The sequence below is a fragment of the Bos javanicus genome, chromosome 2, assembly GCF_032452875.1.
Source record: "Bos javanicus breed banteng chromosome 2, ARS-OSU_banteng_1.0, whole genome shotgun sequence".
In the NCBI taxonomy this organism is placed as follows: domain Eukaryota; kingdom Metazoa; phylum Chordata; class Mammalia; order Artiodactyla; family Bovidae; genus Bos; species Bos javanicus.
In genome coordinates, this window is record NC_083869.1 from 130,190,510 (window position 1) to 130,213,481 (window position 22,972).

A 22,972-nucleotide genomic window follows, 5' to 3' on the forward strand; every position below is an offset into this window, starting at 1 on the left:
CCGGGACCCCACCCCAGGGCCTGCCCCGCCCTCAGCCTGGGCTTCAGGCTTGTTCTGCCAGCCTGTTCCCCCACCAGAGCTTTGAACCCCACCTCCTCTCCGCACCACCGCCGAGGGGCTGGGGGAGCTGGGGATGATGAAGTCGTCTCAGAAGGAGGAAGCTAAAGATGTAAACGAGCCCGTGAAATCTCTGATGACAGCCGTGACCACAGTGGCTCCAGCCATTAAACACGGAGCTTTAACGGCCCCCGAAATACACCTGGGGCACTTGTCAGCAGCTCCTGCTCGTCACACGTGCACATGTGAACCGAGCACACACGTGCACGCACACAGGTGCAGCGAACAGCACAGAAGGGGAGAATAGGAAACCCTGGCAGATGGTTTCGGCAGTCCCCCTGGCCTCAGGGTCCAGGGTGGGGGGTCCAGGCATCCTTTCATAGTCTGCATCCCTCGTGGCCTCTTCCCCTCTCAGATCACACTTTATCTTTGCACAGCACTCACTTGTCTCCTGTATGCTTCTGAAAGGGCCTTGGTGTGGCTCAGACGCTGTCTGATCCCTGCCCCTCCACTGTCCACAGCACAGCCTCCAAACGTGCAGCACAGTGCCCAGCACACAGCTGGCAGAGGAGATGTGTGTAGGCTGAATGCGTTAGGTTTCAGCAGCATCAGAAATTCCTAACCGAGACCCTCATGCTTTAAGGCTCACTCGATCGCATTGAAAGTGCTGGATGAGTGCTCTGGGCTCTGAGTTCTGGCCTTGACACTAACTTGGGTGTGACCTTGGCTTCTTGTGTGACCAAGGCATCCTCCTCTGTAGTGTCAGCTTCATTAACTGAAAGGTCCTCGGGCTGCCCTGGTTGCCAGAGCATCTGTGATGGTCGCCTGAATCATGTGGTGAATGTTGGTTGGCCTGTGGTCCCTGCAGCCTGACCAGGGATGATGGCCTGGGCGCTGTGGACACTCAGAGCCTGCAGGACCAAGGAGGCTCTGTTAGGGGTGTTCCTGTGTCGACAGTCATTTTTGTTCACATAGCATTTAGAGCACATTGTAGGTACTCAGGGTAGTCTGGCTAGTCTGAACTCAGCCATCAAATCCTGGAAGAGTGAATTTTCAGGCAGCATTTGGAAAACCCTTCTTCTGTATCAATTCCTCACCTAGAGAGTTCTGCATCCTGGCTCTTGATTACCTCTTCAGCCACGGGTCTCACCATGCCTCCTTCCCCATGCTAAGCAACAACCACTCTGAGCTTCAGTGTCCCCAGGCTGCCGCAGTCTCCCGGGCTCCCCTCTGCCAGTCCCTCAGTGGGTACACTCCTCTTCCCCTAGCCCCACTCCTTTGCCTGGTGAACTCAACTTCAAGCTACTCCAACTTCAGGCGTCCAGAAAGCCTTCCTTGGCTCCCTGCGCCTGGGTTGGGTGCATCCTCAGACTCACAGTGTCCTGAACTTCTGCCATCACTCGTCATGGTGACGAGTCCACGCGAGGTGCCTTTTCCAGCCACCTAGGACTTAGGAGAGCCGGCTGGTATCCCCTTCAAGGGAAACTCAGGGTTGGTGGGTTCTGGCTGCCCTCCCACCCTCTCACTGGTTCCCACCTCATGATTTGAGCGTCCACCTGGCTCTTCAGCGCCTGCCAAACATGGCCATTTCTGGGGCCAAGGCCCCTCCCCGGGCTGCCTGCCCAGAGGGCTCCAACCCTGTGCCATAGGCAAGCTCAACTGAGGGCTGTCCTACAGCACCGGGCACAGGGCTGGTGCACAAAAGCCAGCCATGCCCTCGTGGGTATGCCTTTTCCAAACACAGTGGGCCCCCTCTCTCATGCTCCCAAGGTCTTCGGGGCTCCGTCTCCCCATCTCAGCCTCATAACTTTTGCCCTTTCCAGGAGGCATCTTTCAGTGATAACCGGAAGCAGAGTCCAGGGACTTTGAAAGTTCCTGAGCAGAAAACTGCCTGTCCTAGCTTGTGACAAGACCAGATGCAAAGGATTATCTGCAGTGGGAAAGGTCAGATGGGTGGGGGGACAGTAATGGTGGGAAAGCAGGCAGACCCGGAGCAGGGAGGGGAGGCCAGGCCGGAGGAGGGAAGGGTGACGCGCCCTCGTCTGCAGACATCTGGTCACAGGGGCGGGCCAAAGGCTGCTGGGAAACTGAGCTCTGACCGTGGGTGAAGGGCAGGCTCAAGACCGAGCGCTAGGCCCTGGGGCGGGGACACTGAGGGGCCAGCAGCGGTGGGTGGGGGAGAGCCCTGCGGAGGAGCCTGAGCGAGCTGCTGTGCTCCTCTGGAACGTGGAGGTGATCCCTGCAGCTCTTCCCAGGGTAGTTCTGAGGCCACAGAGGTCCAGGTCTGAGAGGCAGGCCTGGCGTGTGCGTTTGCCGTGATCGAGATGCTGCCTGGCTACCCACGCTTTTGCTCTTGTTGTTCTCGTGATGGTGGTTCTTTATCGAGCCGTGAGCTGGCCCTAGTCATGTGATGGCTCATTTAATCCTTGCCACACCGTGTGCGTAAATACTCTCACCCCGCCTGGGGGGCCAGAGGAGCAGGGAGCTGGGGAGGAGATGAGGGACCTGGAGGTGGAGTCTGTGCAGAGTCGAGGTCACGCCCCCCCATTCCCTTGCCTCCGGCTCTCCGTCATCCTCCCTGCACCGTGGCATGGGTGATCCCCTGGGGAGGGGTGGGGAGCCTGTGGGGCAGTGGGATCTCAGCCAGCGGAGCCTGGTGGCTGACCCCGGGAGTGTCCGGGGGTCGGGGGGGGGGACCCATGTGGCAGGGCAGGTCTGGGGTGGCCTGGCTCAAACCCTCCGCCCGCCCCTCGGTTTCCAACAGAGATTCATTTAAGAGCAATGGCCAGCTTGCTCGGGGACTTCAAAGATAGTATTTGATGAGTTTTAGCAGCTTCAGCAAAACTCTAATTTGAATTTCAGGCGCTGGTGTGTGATTTCCTCGGTGACAGCTCCAAGGGAGGCTGGGGCTCGGCTGTCATCCGCTGGGGCCCTCTCGCTGGCCGCCCACCTTCCCGGGGAGGAGGGACAGGAGGAGCCGGCAGCCCGGGCTCCACTGAAGCTCAGGGAGGAGGAGAATAAACAAGAGACAGGGAGAGAGGGGGCTGGGGGGCGATGAGAGCAGACACCAAGGAACAGAGAGAGACGACGGAGAGGCTGGAGGGAGAGAGGGGGCTGGGGGGGGGCGATGAGAGCAGACACCAAGGAACAGAGAGAGACGACGGAGAGGCTGGAGGGGCTGAGGGCGAGGTTAGGGACCCCCGGAGGACGCTCCAGACATGCGGGGAAAGACGGGAAGGCCCAGAGGAAAACAGATGAGCGGAGGGAGAGAGAAAGAGACAGAGAGAGACGGAAGGAACAGAGAGACAAGCCAAGAGCCAGACTCAGGGGGTGAGCGAGAGAAAGAGCAGGGAGGTGGAGACAGAACTGCCAGGAGGAGGGTGGGAGAGGGAGCGGGGAGGACGGACAGACGGACGAGAATTATGGGCAGACGCTCTTTCACTGAGGGTGCGCAGGGCCAGGCCCGGGGGCCCTGGGGTCCCAGAGATCGAGACAGGGGAAATGGGGGTTGGGGGTGAGACTTGGCTCAGGGCGCTGGGTGCGGCAGGAGAAGAAAGTTTTGTCTCCCAGCCTCCCTTCCCCAGCACCCTCCCGCCCCCACCTTAGCTGAGGGTCTTAGGTCCTGTGTCTCTGGGTCCCAGAGTCCAGCTCTGAACCCAACCTCTCTCCACTGTCCTGACCCCCAGCCGTGGGGCAGCTCGCGAGCAGGATGATAACGCCTGGTGCCAAGGCTGTGTGTGGGTCCCGAGTGCATTGTAGCCAACCCACCCTCCCCACCGCCCCATGTACCCACACACAGACACGCACGATGGGTGAGAGGGAGCCAGAAAGGGAGAGGCAGAATGAAAGAGGAATCGAGGTGCAAGGGAAAGAGTCCCTTCTTCTCTCTGAGCCTCAGTTTCCTCCTCTGGGCAAAACCAGGATCCAAATTCCCACCTCTCACTGGGCTCTTGCCAGGGTAAATGAGATGAGTCGTGTAACGGGTTTAGCACCTGGCTCAATTGGATCTGAGCTGAAGGGGACCCATGCCCTTGGGAAGAGACCCTGGGTCCTGAGATCTGTCTTCCTCGTGATGTCTCCCCTCCTGGGGGAGAGGAAGGCAGTGCCCCTCTCCCCTGCGTGACCTTCAAGGCCACAAGGACCATCCCCCAGCCTCAGAGCAGAGTTCTGGGTGTCACAGGCCCTGTATAGCTGTCATCCATCTGGGCTCTGGGGAGTCAGTGAGAGCAGAGGCTGGGGGCAGGATGAGATGAGAACTCCAGCCCGGCATGGGTCGCGCAGGCAGCCACTAGCCCCGTGTGGCTACAGAGCCCGTGAAAAACAAGTAGTTTGAATTGAGATGATTTAGCATGAAGAAAATGTCAACTATTTCGTTAGTATTTTTATATTGATTACACATTAAAATGAGAATAATTTCGATGTTCTGGGTGAAATAAAATATATGGTTAAATTGAGATTTCCCTGGTTGTCCAGTGGTAAAGAATCTGCCTGCCAATGCAGGGAACATGGGTTTGACCCCTGGCCCAGGAAGATTCCACACGCGACTAAGCCCATGTGCCTGCAGCTGCTGAGGATCTTGAGCCTGGAGCCCATCTCTGCAAGAAGAAAAGCCACTGCAGTGGCAGCCCTGCACGCCGCAACTGGAGAGCAGCCCCCAGTCGCCGTAACTAGAGGAGCCAATGCACTGCAATGAAAACCCAGCACACACTCCCCCCCCAAAAATATATATATAGTTAAAGTAATTTCTTCTGTTTCTTCTTATTCTTTTAACACAGCTATTGTAAAATTTAAAATGGCACCTGTGGGGACTGCCCTGGTGGTCCGGTGGCTAAGACTCCAAACTCCCAAAGCAGGGGGCTCGGGTCCCACCCCTGGTCAGGGAGCTAGATCCCACATGCCATGACTAGAGATCCAGCGAGCCAGAACTAAGACCAGTGCGGAAATAGATAAATAATGCAGATATTTTTATAAGGGTGACACGTGTGGCTTGTGTTCTGTTTCTCCTGGTCTCAGAACATCTGAGCTGGAAGAATCATTAGCTCTCGTGGTATAGGTTGGGGGCGGGGGCTGGGGCTTGCTCCAGGTCACACAGCCTAAAAGGAGTATCCAGAACTCACCAAGGATGGGGGCAGGCCAGTGAATTAAGGACACCACAGCTGCGGAAGGATGCGCTCATTTAAAAAGGAGAAAAAGGCAAAGCTGAGCTCTGGACTCAGCCTTCAGTGGTGAAGGCTACAGGCCTTACACGATTCATAAAAGGCAGAGCAGAAGTGTTACAAACAGGCCCAGGTCTGGGCCTCAGGACCTCAGAGACCCACCAGCAGGCTGTGCAGAGGACAAAGGCGAAGCTGGCTGGGGGTGAGGCCAGTCCGTCAGTCCCTCTGCTGCCCGCTTCCCTGTCAGTGGCCTAGTGTCCAATGGGTCAGTGGTACAGAGCCTGCCTGTCAGTGCAGGAGGCGTGATTTGATCCCTGGTCTGGGATGATCTCCTGGAGAAGGAAATGGCAACCCGCTACAGTATTCCTGCCTGGAGAACCCCATGGAGCCTGGCGGGCTACAGTCCATGGGGTCGCAGAGTTGGACACGACTTAGCAGCTGAACGACAACAGCAAGTCCGAAAGGGTAGGCTTTGGAACCCAGTGGGCCTGACCCCTGGCTGGCTCTGTCACCTATCAGAGGCCCTGAGCAAATCACTTGACAACTCTGGGGCCCCCCTTCCTCTTTGAAAAAACCTCCTACGTCCAAGGACGGCTGGGAGGGTGGGTGGGTGAGAGATGTGAAGGGCTCGGGCCCTGTGGGCACACAGGCATGGGAAGTGTTCATTCGTTCAGCACCTGCCCTGTCTTAGGCGCCGGGAACCCAACAGTGAACCAGGAAGGCCAGGGGCCCACCCCGCTACGGTGCTTCCTGTGTAGGTGAGGAGACAGACCAGTGAGGAGAGGCTGCATAAACATGTAGATGGTGACAGGTGCGGTGAAAACAGCTAACCTGAGGGTGAAGGGACAGAGAGTGACCTGGGCACATTGTTTTAGACCGTGTGGACGGGTGGTTCGCGGCACAGTGATACTCAGCTGCTGTGGATATTATTAGAATCTGAAAGCCCTGGTGCTGGAAAGTTCTACAAAGGCTCTACGGCTCCGGCCCTCCGCCTCCCAGGGGCCCACTCCTCCTGCAAGGCTGAGACGACAGCTTTGACGTTGGACTTCCGGGTTTCAATCCCAGTTCCACCTCCTAGTAGCCATGTGACATTGGCTGAGTTCCTATTCTGTCCTCTCTGCCATGAGGATGATAACACAGGACAAGGTTGTGCTGGCCTCCTGGGACGGCCGGTGGGGGGCTTGGTCCACCTGCAGATGACGACTCTGGCCCAGGCCTGTCCAGCAAGGCTGACCCCAAGACAGTGGCCCCTGGGGTCAGGGCAACGCAAGGGTGCAACGGAGGCATGAAGGAGGGTTTCCTGAAAAAGCCGACATCCTGGTCACAGCTCAGGATGCCTTCCAGCAGAAGCAGGAGTCGGCCAGGAAGAAGGGAAGACCAGGCACCCTGGCCTTTGGGACCACGAGCAGAGGCGCAGGGAGCCATGCTTCCTTCTTGCCGCAGGAGCAGGACAGGCACAGCATTTAGAGGGCTGCTGGCAGTCTGGTAGCCTGGAGAGGGAGGTTGGAGGCCGGGACTTGTGAGTGATGAGTCGTGGAGCGCCCTGTCTGTCGGCTGAGCCGCCAGGACTTCATCTCGGCCACTCTGCGGGTCTGGAGCCAGGGCACAGTGTGACCCCATCCCCGTCGTAAGCAGATCCTGCTGACGGTTGAAGGGCTGGGAAGACAGCTCTAGGGCCCCTGGGGCCTTCCTTTTTCTAGCCTGGGATCTCCAGCTGCATCTGAGGCCGTCTCTTCAGCATGTGCCCTGCTTGCAAACGGGGCCCAGGGGAGTGAGGGAGTGTGGCTCTTAGACGGACAGCTCAGAACACCCGGTGCGTCTGGCTCCCTAAACCTATCCCTGTCTGTGTCTTCTCACCACATGCGTGCCTGCTTTCAGCCAGTGGGTTCAAATCCCGGCTCCCTCACTTACTCTCCGTGTGGCCTTGGGCAGGTGACTAGCTCCTCTGTGCCTCGGTCTTCTCATCTGTACAATGGGGAGGAATCTCCTCCTCAGAGCAGTGGGGGCATGTGAGTAGAAGAGTTCATGTGTCTGGGTAGTGCGACTCATGGCTCCTGCGTGCCTCCCTCATCCAACACCCCGTGAAGTAGGTGTGGGGAGAGACTGTACTTAGCTCCTGTGTTAGAGACAAGGAAGCTGAGACCGAGAGGGAGATGGCCTGTCCAAGGACACTGACTCCGTGTACACCAGGGGCACTGCTGGGACCAGGAGTCAGGTATTTTGGTATCTGGTCTGGAATGCTTTCCAGTACCATCAAGAGTAATATTTCAAGTTGCCCTGATGGAGCTCTAATGGGAGGAATCCGGGCGTCTCCCAATGATGTTATGTTTGAGCGGAGGCTCTGAAAGCAGGAAATTCTCAGCCTGCACCTCCATTTCCCCAGAGGAATCAGTCTATGTGGGCATCTGCTCTCTCTGCCCCCCGGGAATGGGAGCTGGGGTCAGTAGGCTACCCTTGCCCAGAGCTGCCTGGTCTCCCATCCAGCCCTGCCTGCTCAGCAATGTCCCTGGAGCCTTCCTGGTGCTAGGCCCACCCCCAGCCCTACCCCGGCCCCACACAGCGCTTGTCATCGTGTGTAACGATTGTCTAGTTTCCCGCCTGTCCCTCACTAGATTGTAGCTGCAGGGAAGAGTCTCTGAGCTTGGTCACCTCTGTCCCCAGCATGAGGACTGAGCCCTATTATTGTCTGCTCCAAACTCTGACCCTCCCTCCCTCTCTTAACCTGGTGCTTCTCACTCCTTCTTCCAGGATTGCTCCCCAAGGAGCCTTTTAAGACATCTTCTCCCCTAACTCTCCATGCTCATGAAATTTTCATACTACAGATACACTCTATGTTTGTGTATGTGCTCTATCTATGCACTTCATACACAACAAGAGTAAGATTTTTTCACCCAATTGCCAAATATCATCCCCCTTAATTGGGCTTTTCTGTTGTCTCAGCAGTAAAAAAATCTGCCTGCAATATAGGAGATGCAGGAGATGTGGGTTTGATCCCTGGGTTGGGAAGATCCCTTGGAGAAGGAAATGGCAACCCACTCCAGTGTTATTGCTGGGAAAATCCTAAGGAAGGAGGAACTTAGCAGGCTACAGTCCATGGGGTCACAAAGAGTCAGACATGACTTAGTGACTGAGCACATCCCCCTTCACCTTAACCCACGTCACTTGTGAGTCCCGTGGCCTGCAAACCACACTTGCTCGATTGACTTAATTGCTTCACCAAGAGTTAATCACTTCTCGGTGGAAGATGAACATGGCAAAACCGAGGTTAGGGCAATTTTGCTAGGTCAGGTGGGTGTAATGGGAGCAGGCAGGCAACATGGACCCTGGCCTAGATCCATCCACCCCAGCTGGGGGGCCCAGCTCAGAGGAGGGCGAGGGCAAGTTGGCCTCATGTGGTTATGGGAGATCTGAGTTGGCAGAGCCCTTCAAGATTGTCTGGCCCAAACTCATTTTACTAATGGAGAGATTGAGGCCAAGGGAAAAGTGGAAGGCCTAGAGAATTTGTAACAAGACTGTGAGCCTGTTGAGGGGAAGACGTGTCTTCCTAATTCCTGTATTCCCAGCACCTGACACCATGTCTGACACAGGTTAGATGTACAGGGCATGGTGGATCAACAGATGAATAGATGGATGGATGAGTGGATGGACAGACAGATGGGCAGATGGGCAGATGGATGGATGAGTGGGTAGATGAATGGATGAATGAATGAATGGATGAATGGATGGATGAGTGGGTGGATGAATGGATGGATGAGTGGGTGGATGAATGGATGGATGAATGGATGAATGGATGGATGGATGAGTGGGTGGATGAATGGATGGATGAGTGGATGGATGAATGGATGGATGAATGGATGGATGAGTGGATGGATGAATGGATGGATGAATGGATGGATGAGTGGGTGGATGAATGGATGGATGGATGGATGAGTGGGTGGATGAATGGATGGATGGATGAATGGGTGGATGAATGGATGGATGAGTGGATGGATGAATGGATGGATGAGTGGGTGGGTGAATGGATGGATGGATGAGTGAGTGGATGAATGGATGGATGAGTGGATGGATGAGTGGGTGGATGAATGGATGGGTGGATGGATGAGTGGGTGGATGAATGGATGGATGGATGAGTGGGTGGATGAATGGATGGATGGATGAGTGGGTGGATGAATGGATGGATGAATGGATAGATGAGTGGGTGGATGAATGGATGGGTGAATGGATGGATGGATGGATGAGTAAGTGGATGAATGGATGGATGGATGAGTGGGTGGATGGATGGATGGATGAGTGGGTGGATGAATGGATGGATGGATGGATGAGTGGGTGGATGAATGGATGGATGGATGAGTGGGTGGATGAATGGATGGATGAGTGGATGGATGAATGGATGGATGAGTGGGTGGATGAATGGATGGGTGGATGGATGAGTGGGTGGATGAATGGATGGATAGATGAGTGGGTGGATGAATGGATGGATGGATGAGTGGGTGGATGAATGGATGGATGAGTGGGTGGATGAATTGATGGGTGGATGAATGGGTGGATGGATGAGTGGGTGGATGAATGGATGGATGAGTGGATGGATGGATGGATGAGTGGGTGGATGAATGGATGGATGGATGGATGAGTGGGTGGATAAATAGATGGATAGATGGACAGGCAGATGGACAGATGTGCAAAGGATGGCAGATTGTGACACCTGGGTTTCTAGAAAGCTCTCTTGATGCCAGGTGCCAGCTGGGCCTCAGAAAACAAAATAGGAATGCTGGGCAGGGTGATCATAAGGTCCCTGACTCCAGACTCATGTTTCAGGTGCCTCCTTGGGTGTTTAACTGAAACGTCAAGCTTAACATGCCCCCAGTTGTGTTCCTTTTCTTTCCTCCAAAACCTGCCCTCGCTCTGCTCCCCTCCCCAGCCTGTGGCGACTTCATGCTCCCACTTTCAGACCAAGCTTGGGAATCATTCTTGAGTCTTCTCTTTTTTCTCACAACCCACGTCTAATCCATCAGCAAACCCTGTCTGCCCTGCTGTCAGCATCTGACCACCCCTCACCAGCGCCCTGGTCCAGGCCCTCATCATTTCCCTGCTCGGCTAACAAATGAGCCACTCAGAAACTTATTTAGGTTGCAGCCTCATTTTAATTTTTAATCTTTATGAAATTCTTCTGTGATGAGATACTGCAATAACCCCTAAGTAATCTCCCAGCACCCACTCTCTCTCCCTATATTTATTCTCTACACAGCAACTGCAGCACTCACTCAAAACCCGCCACTGGCCAAACCCTTACAAGGCCGTGGAAGGTCTTAGGTAATCTGGCCTGGCTACTTTTCTTTCTTTGACTAGTTATTTTTATTTTTTATCGGGCTGCGAGGGTCTTAGCTGTGGCACACGGGATCTTCGATCTTCACTGGGGCACGTGGGATCTAGTTCCCTGACTGGGGATTGAGCCAGGGCCCCCTGCACTGGGAGCGTGGAGTCTCAGACACTGTGCCACCAGGGAGGTCCCCCTGACTACTTCTCTAACTGGATCTCCTCCTAGGCTCTCCCTGGCTCACCCTGCTCCAGCCACACTGGCCTTCTCCATACTCCTCGCACCAGCCACAGGCCCACGCCTCAGGGTTCTTGCACAAGCTGTTCCCACTGCTGGGGAAGCTCTTCTGTAGACACTGACATTCACATAGCCAGGCTGTGGAAGTCATCAGGTCTTTTCTGGAGTCACTTAATAAGTGAGGCTTTTCCCAGCCTCCTATCCACACCTCTGCCAGGCCCCTCTGTCCCCTAGCGATATAATCGTTCTCTCTTTTTAAAAAATTTTATTTTGTTAATTGTTCTCTTGGACACTCAACATTATCCAGCAGACTATTGACTCATGTATAGTCTCTCCTACTAAAATATGAGCTCCGTGAGAGCAGGGATTTTGTTCTGTTCTGTTCACTGTGGTGTCTGTAGCACCGAGAACCCTGCCTTGGCCACACTGAGTTTAATAGATGCCCATCGTTGAATGAATGGATTCTAGGTACGTGGTATGAGGGGGCGTGGCAGGGGACCAGGCCTGTCTTGGAAGCCTTAGGCATCATCACCTTGTTCTTTTGCTCCTTCACTTGCCCCTCTTCCCCAGTCACTCAGCAGAGGCACAGGGCTCCATGGAGGGTTAAGCCATGAACACAGATACTACATAATTTCACTAATTCCACTTCCACTTGGTGATGGAGAGGGAAGCCTGGCGTGCTGCAGTCCGTGGGGTCACCAAGAGTTGGACATGACGGAGTGACTGAACTGATGATAAACCTAGACTAGCCAGTCAGAGACAGGGAGTGGACGGTGGTGTCCAGGAGGAGGGGCCAAGGGCTGGTGCTCACAGTCAGAGACAGGGAGTGGACGGTGGTGTCCAGGAGGAGGGGGCCAAGGGCTGGTGCTCACAGGAATGGGCCGCCTTCAACGGTGACGGAAACATTCAGTGGGAACAGAGTTTCAGTATGAAGAGGCAAGAAAGTTCTGGAGACGGACAGCGGTGATGGCTATGCAGCAATGTGAGTATAGCAGTTATTGCCACTGAAGTTTCACAAATGGCCACAAGGGTAAATGTTATATTTATTTTGCCACCAAAAAAAAAAAGTAAAAAGAGACGGTGTGAACACATATTATCCAGTGCTTTAATATTGTGGGTCATATAAGGGATCAGAGAAGTCCAGAGGCCAACCCTTTTCTCTGGGGCGACTGGTGGAGGCTTTCTAGAGTGGGATCACTTGGGCTGATCCTTGAAGGGTGGGGAGAAGCCGGGTGGAAAAGGCCGGCAGAGGGCATGGGTGGGCCATGGGGCCAGCTTGGGCCCGAGGTGAGTTTGGCCCAGAGTATCTGCTTGGCTGGGGTCCATGGGCCCCATGCTGGGAACCTTGAATCCTTGTCCCCTCTCAGGGCCTGGGCGTGAGCCCCCAAGACGGCCTGTGGGGAAGCCTCTGACCAGGAGATGGGGGCAGTCTGTGGGAGCCAGGGATCCTCTCCTCAGGCTGCCTGATGGCTGGTGTAAGGAAGCCCGTCATAAACCTGGGGTTCTGGTCTCCACTGCCCAGCCCCTCAGGCCTCTCCCTGTCACTGCAGAAGCCGCAGACTAACCGAGGTCGGGGGTGGAACTCCTAGCAGGCACTTCCTCTGCTCTTACTCTGTGGGCCTCAGAGTCCCGGCTGTGAATCACAGCCTCGTCCTGCAACAGCTGACCTTTCTGCGGTCAGGGGCCAGGGAAGCTAATAACCACTCACTGAGTCCCTGCTCTGCAGGGTAGGTCAGGGCCTTCACGGGGGTTATTTTATAATCCTAAGAGGCAGGCAAGGACTATTATCCTCCCCATTTCATGTGAAGTGAAGTGAAGTGAAGTGAAAGTCGCTCAGTCACGTCCGACTCTTTGAGACCTCATGGACTATACAGTCCCTGGAATACTCTAGGCCACAATATTGGAATGGGTAGCCTTCCCTTCTCCAGGGAATCTTCCCAATCCAGGGATTGAACACAGGTCTCCCGCACTGCAGGCAGATTCTTTACCAGCTGAGCTGCAAGGGAAGCCCAAGTATACTGGAGTGGGTAGCCTATCCCTTCTCCAGCAGATCTTCCCAACCCAGGAATCAAACCAGGGTCTCTTGCTTTGCAGGTGAATTCTTTACCAACTGAGCTATCAGGGAAGCCCCCATTTCATAGATGAGGAGAATAAGGCCCGAGAGATTATGTGGTTTGCCCAGAGCTAGAGAACTGGGCAGTGGCAGGGCTGACTTTTGACCACGTGACCCCATAGCCCTGACCACTCAGCCCTGGGGTGACCCCCGGCCCGGGGTTTGCTTCAGACCCTGGCTTGCAGGGCTGCTGTGCTAAAATCCCCTCCTCTCCAGGGCAGCTCCTCCCCACAAGCTCCAGGAAGGCCTAGAGCCTGTTGTCACCTGTCCCGCCAGCTCCTCCCAGCTGTGCAGGCGGTGGGTGCGGCCCCCACTGGGGAGGGGGTAGGCGGGGCTGGACCGGATGGAGGGCGCCTTGGGAGCCTCTCTTTGGCACAGCTCTGAGCACCTGTGGCAGCATCTTGGCCAGAAGGGGACCCATTCCCCTCCCCTCTGAGGACCAGGAGTTCCTCCATTGTCTCTTCCTGGAGAGTGGGGTGATGAGGTACTGTTGGGCTTTGTGTGAGCCCCCCGAAACCCACCAGCAGCACCCCAGCCCCCTCACCACGTGGCAGCCCCGTGCCTGGCCCAGGCCTCCGCTCTGCAGGGGCAGCACCAGCCCAGGTGAGGAGCCGGAGGCTCAGAGACAAGTCACACGATGTGGAAGTAGCAGAGTCGGGCCCCGAATCCTGATTTCTCCACCGCCTGTGCTCTGTGAGGAGTCACAGAATGTTGGAGAAGGGCCCTTAGCGGTCATTTAACCCGCTCGCTGGGGTGGGGCGGAGGAGACCTGTCCAAGGTCACGCGGCTCGTGAGTGACAATGAGTTTAGTTTTCCCACGACTCTCATTATAAATGTGCTGGCCTGCTGCCGCAAATCCTGCTAGTTCCAAGATAAACAAAACTCGCATTTGAGATGTGGTAGGCTTAAAAAAAAAAAAAAAAAACACGTGTTTGAGGCAAGTGGCTTCTACTGCAATAGGAGACATGCAAAGGGTATGCACACTGAAGCCCCTGCCGCCCCCTCCGGGGCACAGTGGCTGGTGCCCAGGCGGCGAGCTCAGTGCCATGGTTTCAAGACGGGAAGGGCAGGGGGCTTCTTGGCTGCCTCCGTGGCACCCTCTAAGTTCAGTTCAGCTCTGGTGTGGAGCTGGAGAGAAACAGGAGCAAGAATTGGGCATTGAGTATTCATACCAGCGTGACTCTTCCAGCAAGAGATCACCCAGCTTGGACGAGTTTCTCCACCCTTTGGAGCATTCACGTACTTGCTGCTGCTGCTGCTAAGTCGCTTCAGTCGTGTCCAACTCTGTGCGACCCCATAGACGGCAGCCCACCAGGCTCCCTCGTCCCTGGGATTCTCCAGGCAAGAACACTGGAGTGGGTTGCCATTTCCTTCTCCAATGCATGAAAGTGAAAAGTGAAAGTGAAGTCGCTCAGTCGTATCCGACTCCTAGCGACCCCATGGACTGCAGCCCACCAGGCTCCTCTGTCCGTGGGATTTTCCAGGCAAGAGGACTGGAGTGGGGTGCCATTGCCTTCTCCATCCACGTACTTACACGTCGGTAAAATGGGATGGCAGGACTGTCACTGTAGAGAACGTATCAGGGTCAGTCCGCAGGGAGGTAGAGCCCCTGGTACAAAGGGTGCCGACTAGGATGAGGATGAAGACGGGGCAGGCCCAGAGCAGGGGAGACACCGAGCGTGTAAGCATGAAGGCTTCAGGAAACGAGGTGTTCCGAACCTCGAGGCCAATGCTCACCACTCGCTGACTGCACTTCCCTCCTGACAGGAGGGGAAAGGTGGTGGGTTTTGGAGCCTGACGGACCTGGGTTTGAATACAGGCTCAGCCACTTCCTGTGCAGTGATCACCTCTGAGCCTCCACCCCTTTCTCTGCCATCTAGATGACAGCCACTAGCCACACACGACCATTTAAAATTTAAAATCCGGCTTCTCGGCCACGCTGGCCACGTTTCAAGTGCTCAAAGCCACATCTGACGGTGGCCCCACATGGGGTGGTGCAGGATAGACCGCCTCTGTCATCAGAGAGAGTCCTGTTGGAGGGGGCTCCCTGTGACCAGCACCGGGCGGGGGGCGCACGCCTGGCCGGGCCAGGGCAGAGGGCGGTAACTGACGCTCAGCCTGTCCCTCCTGGGGGCCTCCGGCTGAGCCCCGAGTCCCCACCCTCACCTGGGCTCAGGTGTGCTCTTCCTGGCAAAGTGAAGGTAATGCCGGGTCCAGCTGCTCTGACTGCACCTCTGCTACTGACTTCCCACGGGACCGAGTGACGTCACCTCCTGGAACCTCAATTTCTTCATCTGCAAAATAATCATTCAAGCCCTTCCAGCCTCAGGGCGATGCTGCCCAGAGTCAAGCAAGCAAATGACTCCAAGTCATGATGTCACTGGGGGGACCAGAGCGTCACAGGGCAGCAAGGCGAGGTGGGGAAAGACTCCATCTGGTATCCAAACCATCTCACTAGCTGAGGACCCTTAGGTCCTCAGAGGAGGCTGCATCTGAATTCCTTCACTGGAAAAGGGTAACCGTGAAGATACTGACTCTACACTTTGACGTTACCCTGAAGATGGGTGACGCAAATGGAAGTGATCTGAGAGCAGCAGAGTGCTCCTCAAGTGTAAGGCGTTACGGATCCGCTGCTCCTGCACAACACGAGGGCGGCCCAGTCTCTGGGCCAAGCACCTACCACCTCCTCTCCTTTCTGTGCTCCACGCCCCCTCCCCTCTACCCACCCCCGGCCCCAGGGCTCTCCTGCTCCAAGCCGAGAGACCAGGTTGGCACAGAAATGGGTCGAGATGACCTATTCTGCTGATGCCAGGACAAGACAGCGAGCCCACTGGGGCCTCAGGGCCAGGTTCTACCCAGGAAGTCTGCTTGCCCCTGTGACCCGTCCCTTGGGCTGTAGGATCTCGCTCCAGGTGGCCCCGAGGTACAGCAAGGAGGAGCATCAGGAGCACGGTTCCAGGCATCCAGACCCCAGCCCTGGGCTTGCCGCTCTCCAGTCTTACATAAGGTGCTCCCTGGATGCCAGACATCAAGGAAACGGGGGACAGAGAGATGCCAAGGCCGGGCCCTGACCTCCAGGGACTCTGTCCGGCTGGCCCTCTTTTTCACCTTCCACTCCCCTACAGAAGTCTACCCTACTTGAGCTTTGGAAGCACCCCGTGGGCTCTCTGCACTGGGACAAGGACTGCCCGAGGCTTTGGGTCCCTTGATGAATGGTACCATTTTTATGGAGCTCTTCCTACATACCATGACCTATGCGTGCATGCAAAGCTGCTCCAGTCATATCTGCCTCTTCTCGACCATGTGGAATGGAGCCCACCAGGCTCCTCTGTCCATGGGATTCTCCAGGCAAGAATACTGGAGTGGATTGCCACGCCCTCCTCCAGGGGATCTTATCAAACGCAGGGATCGAACCGGTGTCTCTTAGGTCTCCTGCATTGGCAGGCGGGTTCTTTACCACTAGTGACACCCGGATGACCTATACCAGAATCTCAAAGGTGTTCCTTTTAATCTCCACGATTACCTTGAGATTTTCATTACCTCCAGTTTACAGAGAAGAAAAACAATCAGGAAAAGACATGCAAACATGCCCAAAGCACACACCTATCAAGGGACACAGCAGGGATCTGAACTCAGATTTGAGTAACTCTACAACGGGCTCTGAGCCACTACATTCTCTATTGTCTCCTGATCCTGAGTTCTCCAAAAAAATGATTGCTGTTCTAGGAAACACTGCTTCCTTCAGGATCCCAGGATAAGAGGAGAGATGGGGAAGGCAGTGAGGCTGTGATGCTTCCCTGACCTGTCTGGGGGGGAAGCACCCTCACACATTCGTGCTGACCCCAGGCTGGGCTCAGCGGGAGCTCACACAGGGCCTGAATGGTCCTCTGATTTGAAGGAAGAGCCCCGGCTGAGCCATCAAGGGTCCACTAAAGACTGGTGACTCTGTGAGAGGCAGCAGGGGCCCCTCAAAGTGACAGCTCCTAGACCACAAACGATCTAGTCCCCAAACAAGGCAAAGGGCATGACTCCTGTTGCTACTGGACACATTTCCAGCTGATAAAAGCAGAGTTTCCGGCCTGGTTGGCTGTCTCAGGCAGGAGAGACGGAGGGGGAGGTCAAGGAGAAAGCAGGTCAGGGGATGTGGTAGGTCTATGACCGTCCAGGTGGCCCTGACCAGTGGCCCAAGGACTGAGAAGTTGGTGGCCCAGGTATCTTCTGCTAACTGGGTATCAAGCAAGAAATGCTCGGATGTAGCCTGGTGTTTAAGAGTGAACTCTGGGCGGCCTGGATGGGAGCGGGTTTGGGGGAGAATGGACACACGTATATGTGTGGCTGAGTCCGTTGGCTCCTTGCCTGAACCGTCACAACATGGTTAATCGGCTAAAGCCCAATACAAGATAAAAAGTTAAAAGAAGGATTGAGCTCTGGAGTCAGGTGGCCTGGATCACATCCCAGCTGAGCTGCTCGATGGCCATGTACCCGTCAGGTGGCTTTCCTGGTGTAGGTGTCCTTGCCTGAAATGTGGGGCAACAACAGCCCCTACATCATGGTGCTGGGGAAGTAAAAATTACATAAAGCTCTCCATCCAGTGTCCATCATGTGCTAAGCACTTACTAACACCAATTATTAATTATGAGAGCATTTCTGGAAAATATTAATCCCCCCTGCCACCAGTGAAAAAGACAAAACTAAAAAAAAAAAAAAGGAGACAAAAGAACATAGCATTTATAGGCATTTAGGTTGCTCATCCGGAGAAGGCAATGGCACCCCACTCCAGTACTCTTGCCTGGAAAATCCCATGGATGGAGGAGCCTGGTAGGCTGCAGTCCATGGGGTCGAGAAGAGTCAGACACGACTGAGTGACGTCACTTTCACTTTTCACTTTCATGCACTGGAGAAGGAAACGGCAACCCACTCCAGTGTTCTTGCCTGGAGAATCCCATGGACGGAGGAGCCTGGTGGGCTACAGTCCATGGGGTCGAGAAGAGTCGGACACGACTGAGCGACTTCCCTTTCACTTTTCACTTTCATGCATTGGAGAAGGAAATGGCAACCCACCCCAGTGTTCTTGCCTGGAGAATCCCAGGGACGGGGGAGCCTGGTGGGCTGCCGTCTACGGGGTTGCACAGAGTCGGAAACGACTGAAGCAACTTAGCGGCAGCAGGTTGCCCATCTGCACTGGCTTGCTGTTCTTCATACCTGTTTCTCATACGCAACCCTTGCTGACCAGGTTAGCAGTCCCATTGGAGCAGGCATCGCACACTGTTTTAGCCTGTTGTTGCTGTTGTCCAGTCGTGTTAACTAAGTCATGCCTGACTCTTTGCGACCCCAAGGGCTGCAGCTCACCAGGCTCCCCTGTCCTTCACTACCCCCGGAGTTTGCTCAAACTCACGGTCCACTGAGTCAGTGATGTTATTTAACCATCTCATCCTCTGCCACCCCCCTTCTCCTCCTGCCCTCAATCTTTCCCAGCATCGAGGTCTGGGTCCTGGTTCTTCCCATCAGGTGGCCAAAGTATTGGAGTTTCAGCTTCAGCATCAGTCCTTCCAATGAATATTCAGGGTTAATTTCCTTTAGGATGGACTGGTTTGATCTCCTTGCTGTATTAGCCTGATCCATCCTCAACCTCCACAGCGTCGGGCATGGGGCCGTGTACACAGTAGGACCCCACGGGCTCCAGAACTTCAGCTCGAAAGGACACCTGCTCTGCCAGCCTAACACTGTGTGTGTGAACAAAAAGGATAATGCAGTTCTTGCCCTTGAAAGGGTCACAGTTTAGCAAGGGAGGATCTCAAGTCATCCTGTGACAATCTAACAGTCCCACGCTCCCAAGCCCACGCGTTCCTACCTGACATCTCTCTCACCCCCACAGTCCTGTGTGCACACACACGTCCCCTTGGCTCCCTGGGCTCACAGGCAGCTCTGGCCCTGGCCTGTCTGGAAATGTGGGCTTTGGCCTGAACTCTGCGAGGAGCACAGAGGTTTCAAAATAGAGTGAGAAGCTCTTTGGTCCTGGGCCGGCCCCGTGGGTCCGCTTCCCCACCCCCTGTCTGTTTTTATCAGACCCTCCTGATGGCAGGTCTGTGAAATCTCTCCTGGAGGGGGACTGTGGGTCCCTGGACTGACCTTGTCCTGATGTGTTTGATCAGCTGTTTCTGGCCTGCGCTGGGGGAACCAGTGCACGCAGAGCCGGCAGGAGTGGTGTTTGATCAGAGCAGCTGGGGAGCTCCGGGCTGGGCGAGCTGCTGTCAGCCTTCTGCCCGGCTCTTCTCGGAGGACAGAGAGAGGAGGATGTCCTGATGGACCCGCCCATAGGTAACTGAGGCGGGGGACCCAGTCGCTGGCGGTGGGGAGAGGTGGAAGGTGGGTCCTGTCTGAGGGTGTGAGGCCAACTGGAGGAGCTCTGTGGGTCCCTGGCTGGGCAGGAGGGGCACCCGCCAAACTCCCAAAGCTCGATGTCTGGTGCCAGGAGTGTGGGAAATACAAGTGTCCAGTGGACGTGGGACCAACGCTCTGGTAGCACCGGGTGGCAGAGCAGAAGGCAGGACAGACGCACGAGAAAGGCCTGGCGAGCATTCACAGGAAGCTGGGCTCGCCCCCCGCACCAACCCCCACAGCCGTGTCCTAGATCCTCTCTTCTCGGTAAAACCGTGAGTCCTGGAGTGCTTCCCAACAAGGGTCTAGGACAAGGCACGTGGAGCTGTAAGTTCTTTCTGTTTTACCCAAACACGTGCCTGAGTACCAGCTCGTGCAAGGGAAGATGAACAATGAATCTGAGAGCTCCAGAGGCAAGGTGGGATGGCCGGACACCATCGCATCCTCGGTGTTTCCGCTTCCCGCCCTCTCACTGGACGCGTGACCACCAGAGCTCCAATCTGTGCCCTTCCTCGGACCGGACCCTTAGGCTGCGGTGCCAAGGAGCTCCGAGAATCCCGGCTCCTTCCTGGGAGCTCCTGTCCCCCTCTTATCGCTGTCCACCCCGGCCTGAGACAGAGGCTCTGGATTGTTGTATATAGTGTGGCCTGGGGAGCTCCACGGGGCCTTCTGGGTCCGGGTCTGGATCTGGGGCCTCGGGTCTGGGTCCAGGTCCGGGTCCAGGTCCGGGTCTGGGGTCTGGGATCTGGTTCTGGGTCTCCCCTGCCCTCTGCTCCAGGCCCTCCATCTTAGGGCATTTCCTGCCCTTCTCTGCCTTCTTCCCTCAGGTTCAAGTACTAGAATCAGGAACAGACGTCATCTACGAAGCATCTGTACCATTTGGGCATTTTACAGATGTTGACTCTCCCCCTCACAGCCGTCATCAGGAATGACTCACCCAAGGTCACGGTCAGCTGGGAGCTGGGGATGGGAAGCTGCACCACGGCTCTGCCTCCAGCAGCCGACCCCCTGGCCCAGACTGAAGGTAACACCACCTCCGGGGAATCGCTGGGCCCCTGTCCTACCTCTGCTCAGCCACTCCTGATCCAGAGCAGGACTTCATCTCTGTACACACTCACCTCCACAGCCAGAGCCCAGCTCCCGGGGACACCCCAGGATCTCAGCTCCAGATACGACTGACGGCTCCAACCCCTCTCCCCAAACACACTGCTCAGGCAGAAGGGCCTACGTCCTAGAGGCCTCATGGGCTCTGGGCCAAGGTCAGGACTGCCCCAGACTTGAGCACAGCCACCCCCACCCCTGCCTCGGGGCAGACCTGAGCTTAGGTGGGTACAGGGTACGATGCCCCCGCCTTCCCCGAAGGACTCTCACTGCAGAAATTATGAACATCCTGTCCGCGTGTCTACCTCTCGTTCCCATGTTGGCTGCCAGCAACGTGACATTTTCAGCTGTTCACCACGAAAGGTTTCTGCTTATTTCACAGTTATCTGCTCAGCACTTTGCGCTTTGGGGGCAGTTGAGGTTCAAGAGATAAATGGAAAGTGGTGGGTGTTCTCAAGATCCCCAAGGGTGCAGAGAGAGAGAGGGAGAGGTGAGACAGCAGGAATGAATGCTCTCCCCAGTGCTGGAAAATGCAGGGAAGGGCTGACCTGTATGTGAAGGACTTATTAATAACAACTACAATTTTCAACACCAAATTCATTAAATCCAGGCTTTTAATTAGAACTACAATTCTGTGGGGTGAATACAATAATTTCCTCTATTTGTGAATGAGCACTGGGAGGAGGGAGCTTAGAAGAGGATAAGGATCTCACCAAGGTCACAGAGTCACAGTGACAGCACCGGGATGCGCCGAGGCTGGTCTCTGAAAGCGACACCACGCCTGCTCTCTGGGAGCGAGGGCTCAGGAAAAGCAGGCTCCACCCGACAGGCGAGCTCCTAGCCGCCCCCAGGACGCGCTCACACGTCCGCGGGTTCAAGAGCCCCTAGGAAAGCAGGCCTGTCCAGCCTGGTCCCATCTGACAGCTGCCCACAACCACAGAGAACGCGGGTCTATTATCACAGTCCATTTGAAACTCACACAGCATAATTCTTTCCAAAGTACGTATTTTATTTATATAGAGTAGTGCAAGTTGAATGCGAATTAATGGTCTGTAATCCAGTTTCAACAGCATCCTGTGCTGGCTAGCTGCCCTCACCATGGGTGTTGGCCGGTGTGGCTGGCCTTTGTAAGGGACGTGATCAAACATTTCCCTGATTGGGAAGAAATCTAAATTAGCCCGGGGATAATTTTTTTTTTCTTTTTTCCAACAATGTCATCTCCAAAGCACAACGTCTTCTCCTTTCCTCCCAGGCCGAGTCAGAGGGGAGCAACTTTCCGACTTCTTTCTGGCTGTGCTGCTGAGCTTTGGGCCCAAGTCCTACCAGCCCCCGTGTTTTCCATGGCCACAAGATACTCCCTTCGACCCTAGATCTCATTCTTTCATGCCCACTTTCTCCCTGACTCCTCAGAACCCTGGAACACGCTGGGCGCAGTGGAGCTGGGCAGAGGCTGCTCAAGCCCTCCTGTGATGAAAGCACCCCCGGATTTTCTCCGCTGCTGCCCAGCTATCTACCCCAACTTCACAGAGATACCACTCGTCCCCTGGAACCGTTCTGTGTAAGGCTGGCAGTTCCTCCAACCCTTGGTCCATTCGTAGATCTCAGAAATGAGAAATAAAACACCCCTCCCACCCATACTAATATATAGTTAGCCTATGGTATGGTGGCTGCAACGTCGCCTGGGATAGAGAAACTCTGGGCCCGTCCTTTCTCCTTGGTGCTAGTTATATCATGGGCAGAGAACGGGCTCCCGGTCTCCTTGTGTGCCCTTGTTTGACTGGGTCTCCTTCGCCCTCGGTCCGCGGCCCTCAGGGCTCTTCCGCAGGTGATGAAGCTGAAGAACACACCGTGGTTGGGCCGGGGCAGGGGCGGGGGGGGGCGGGCAGGGAGAGTCAGACAGCTTCCTCAGAGAGGACTTGAACCCCCAGGGGAACCTGCTTTCACACCGTACATTGTGGTACTTTCTGGGCTCAGAGTTTCCCAAACATACAGCTTCTGAGATGGAAGAGACAGGCTTTATCAAATAAACAAGTACAGACCATTGTCTGTGCTTCACTCCCTTTCAGGCTCTGTTCACACACTTGCCTGGGCCCATCTTCCCAGGGTGGGCCTCGCTCCTCAGCATCTATTTGCTGTCTGCCTCACTCACCTGTGATGAGCAAATGCCTTTCCATCATGGATCCCCCACTGTTCCCATGGAGTCAGACTCCAGCCTGGAATCTGCCTGCCCTTTCTTCCTCACCAGGTGTTTCACAAGCTCTGGGATTAGAGAAGGGGGGTGGGGTCTCATGAATAAATCCAAGGGTTCCAAAAAAGCCCACGGACTCCTGGGTACCATGGCCAGTGCCCCAAGGTTCAGCCCCGAGACTGTCCGGGCAGCAACCCAGCAGCAAAGGCCACATGAGAGCCAGTGACGTGGACAAAGGGACCTGGGTAACAGCATCCTCCCTGGCGGCAATCCAGAGAATCTCTTGCGCAGACAGAATTAGGAAAGTCTTCCTACAATGTAATCCATGCTTGGGGGTCTCCAGGGAGCAATGATGTAAAAATCACTGTTGATGCAGCATCTTGCAGAGGTCCGCTCGGAGCAGAAACGAGACTCCGGCTGGACCTTCC

At 55.4% G+C, this 22,972-nt stretch overlaps 1 long non-coding RNA gene across 1 annotated transcript; it reads left to right on the plus strand.

Moving 5' to 3' along the window:
- The first annotated feature begins 18,581 nt into the window (after positions 1-18,581).
- LOC133233802 (uncharacterized) lies at positions 18,582-21,997 on the plus strand. Its single transcript, XR_009731873.1, has 2 exons — positions 18,582-19,195; positions 20,083-21,997. It is a non-coding gene; the product is annotated as an uncharacterized LOC133233802 (long non-coding RNA).
- Positions 21,998-22,972: the final 975 nt, after the last annotated feature.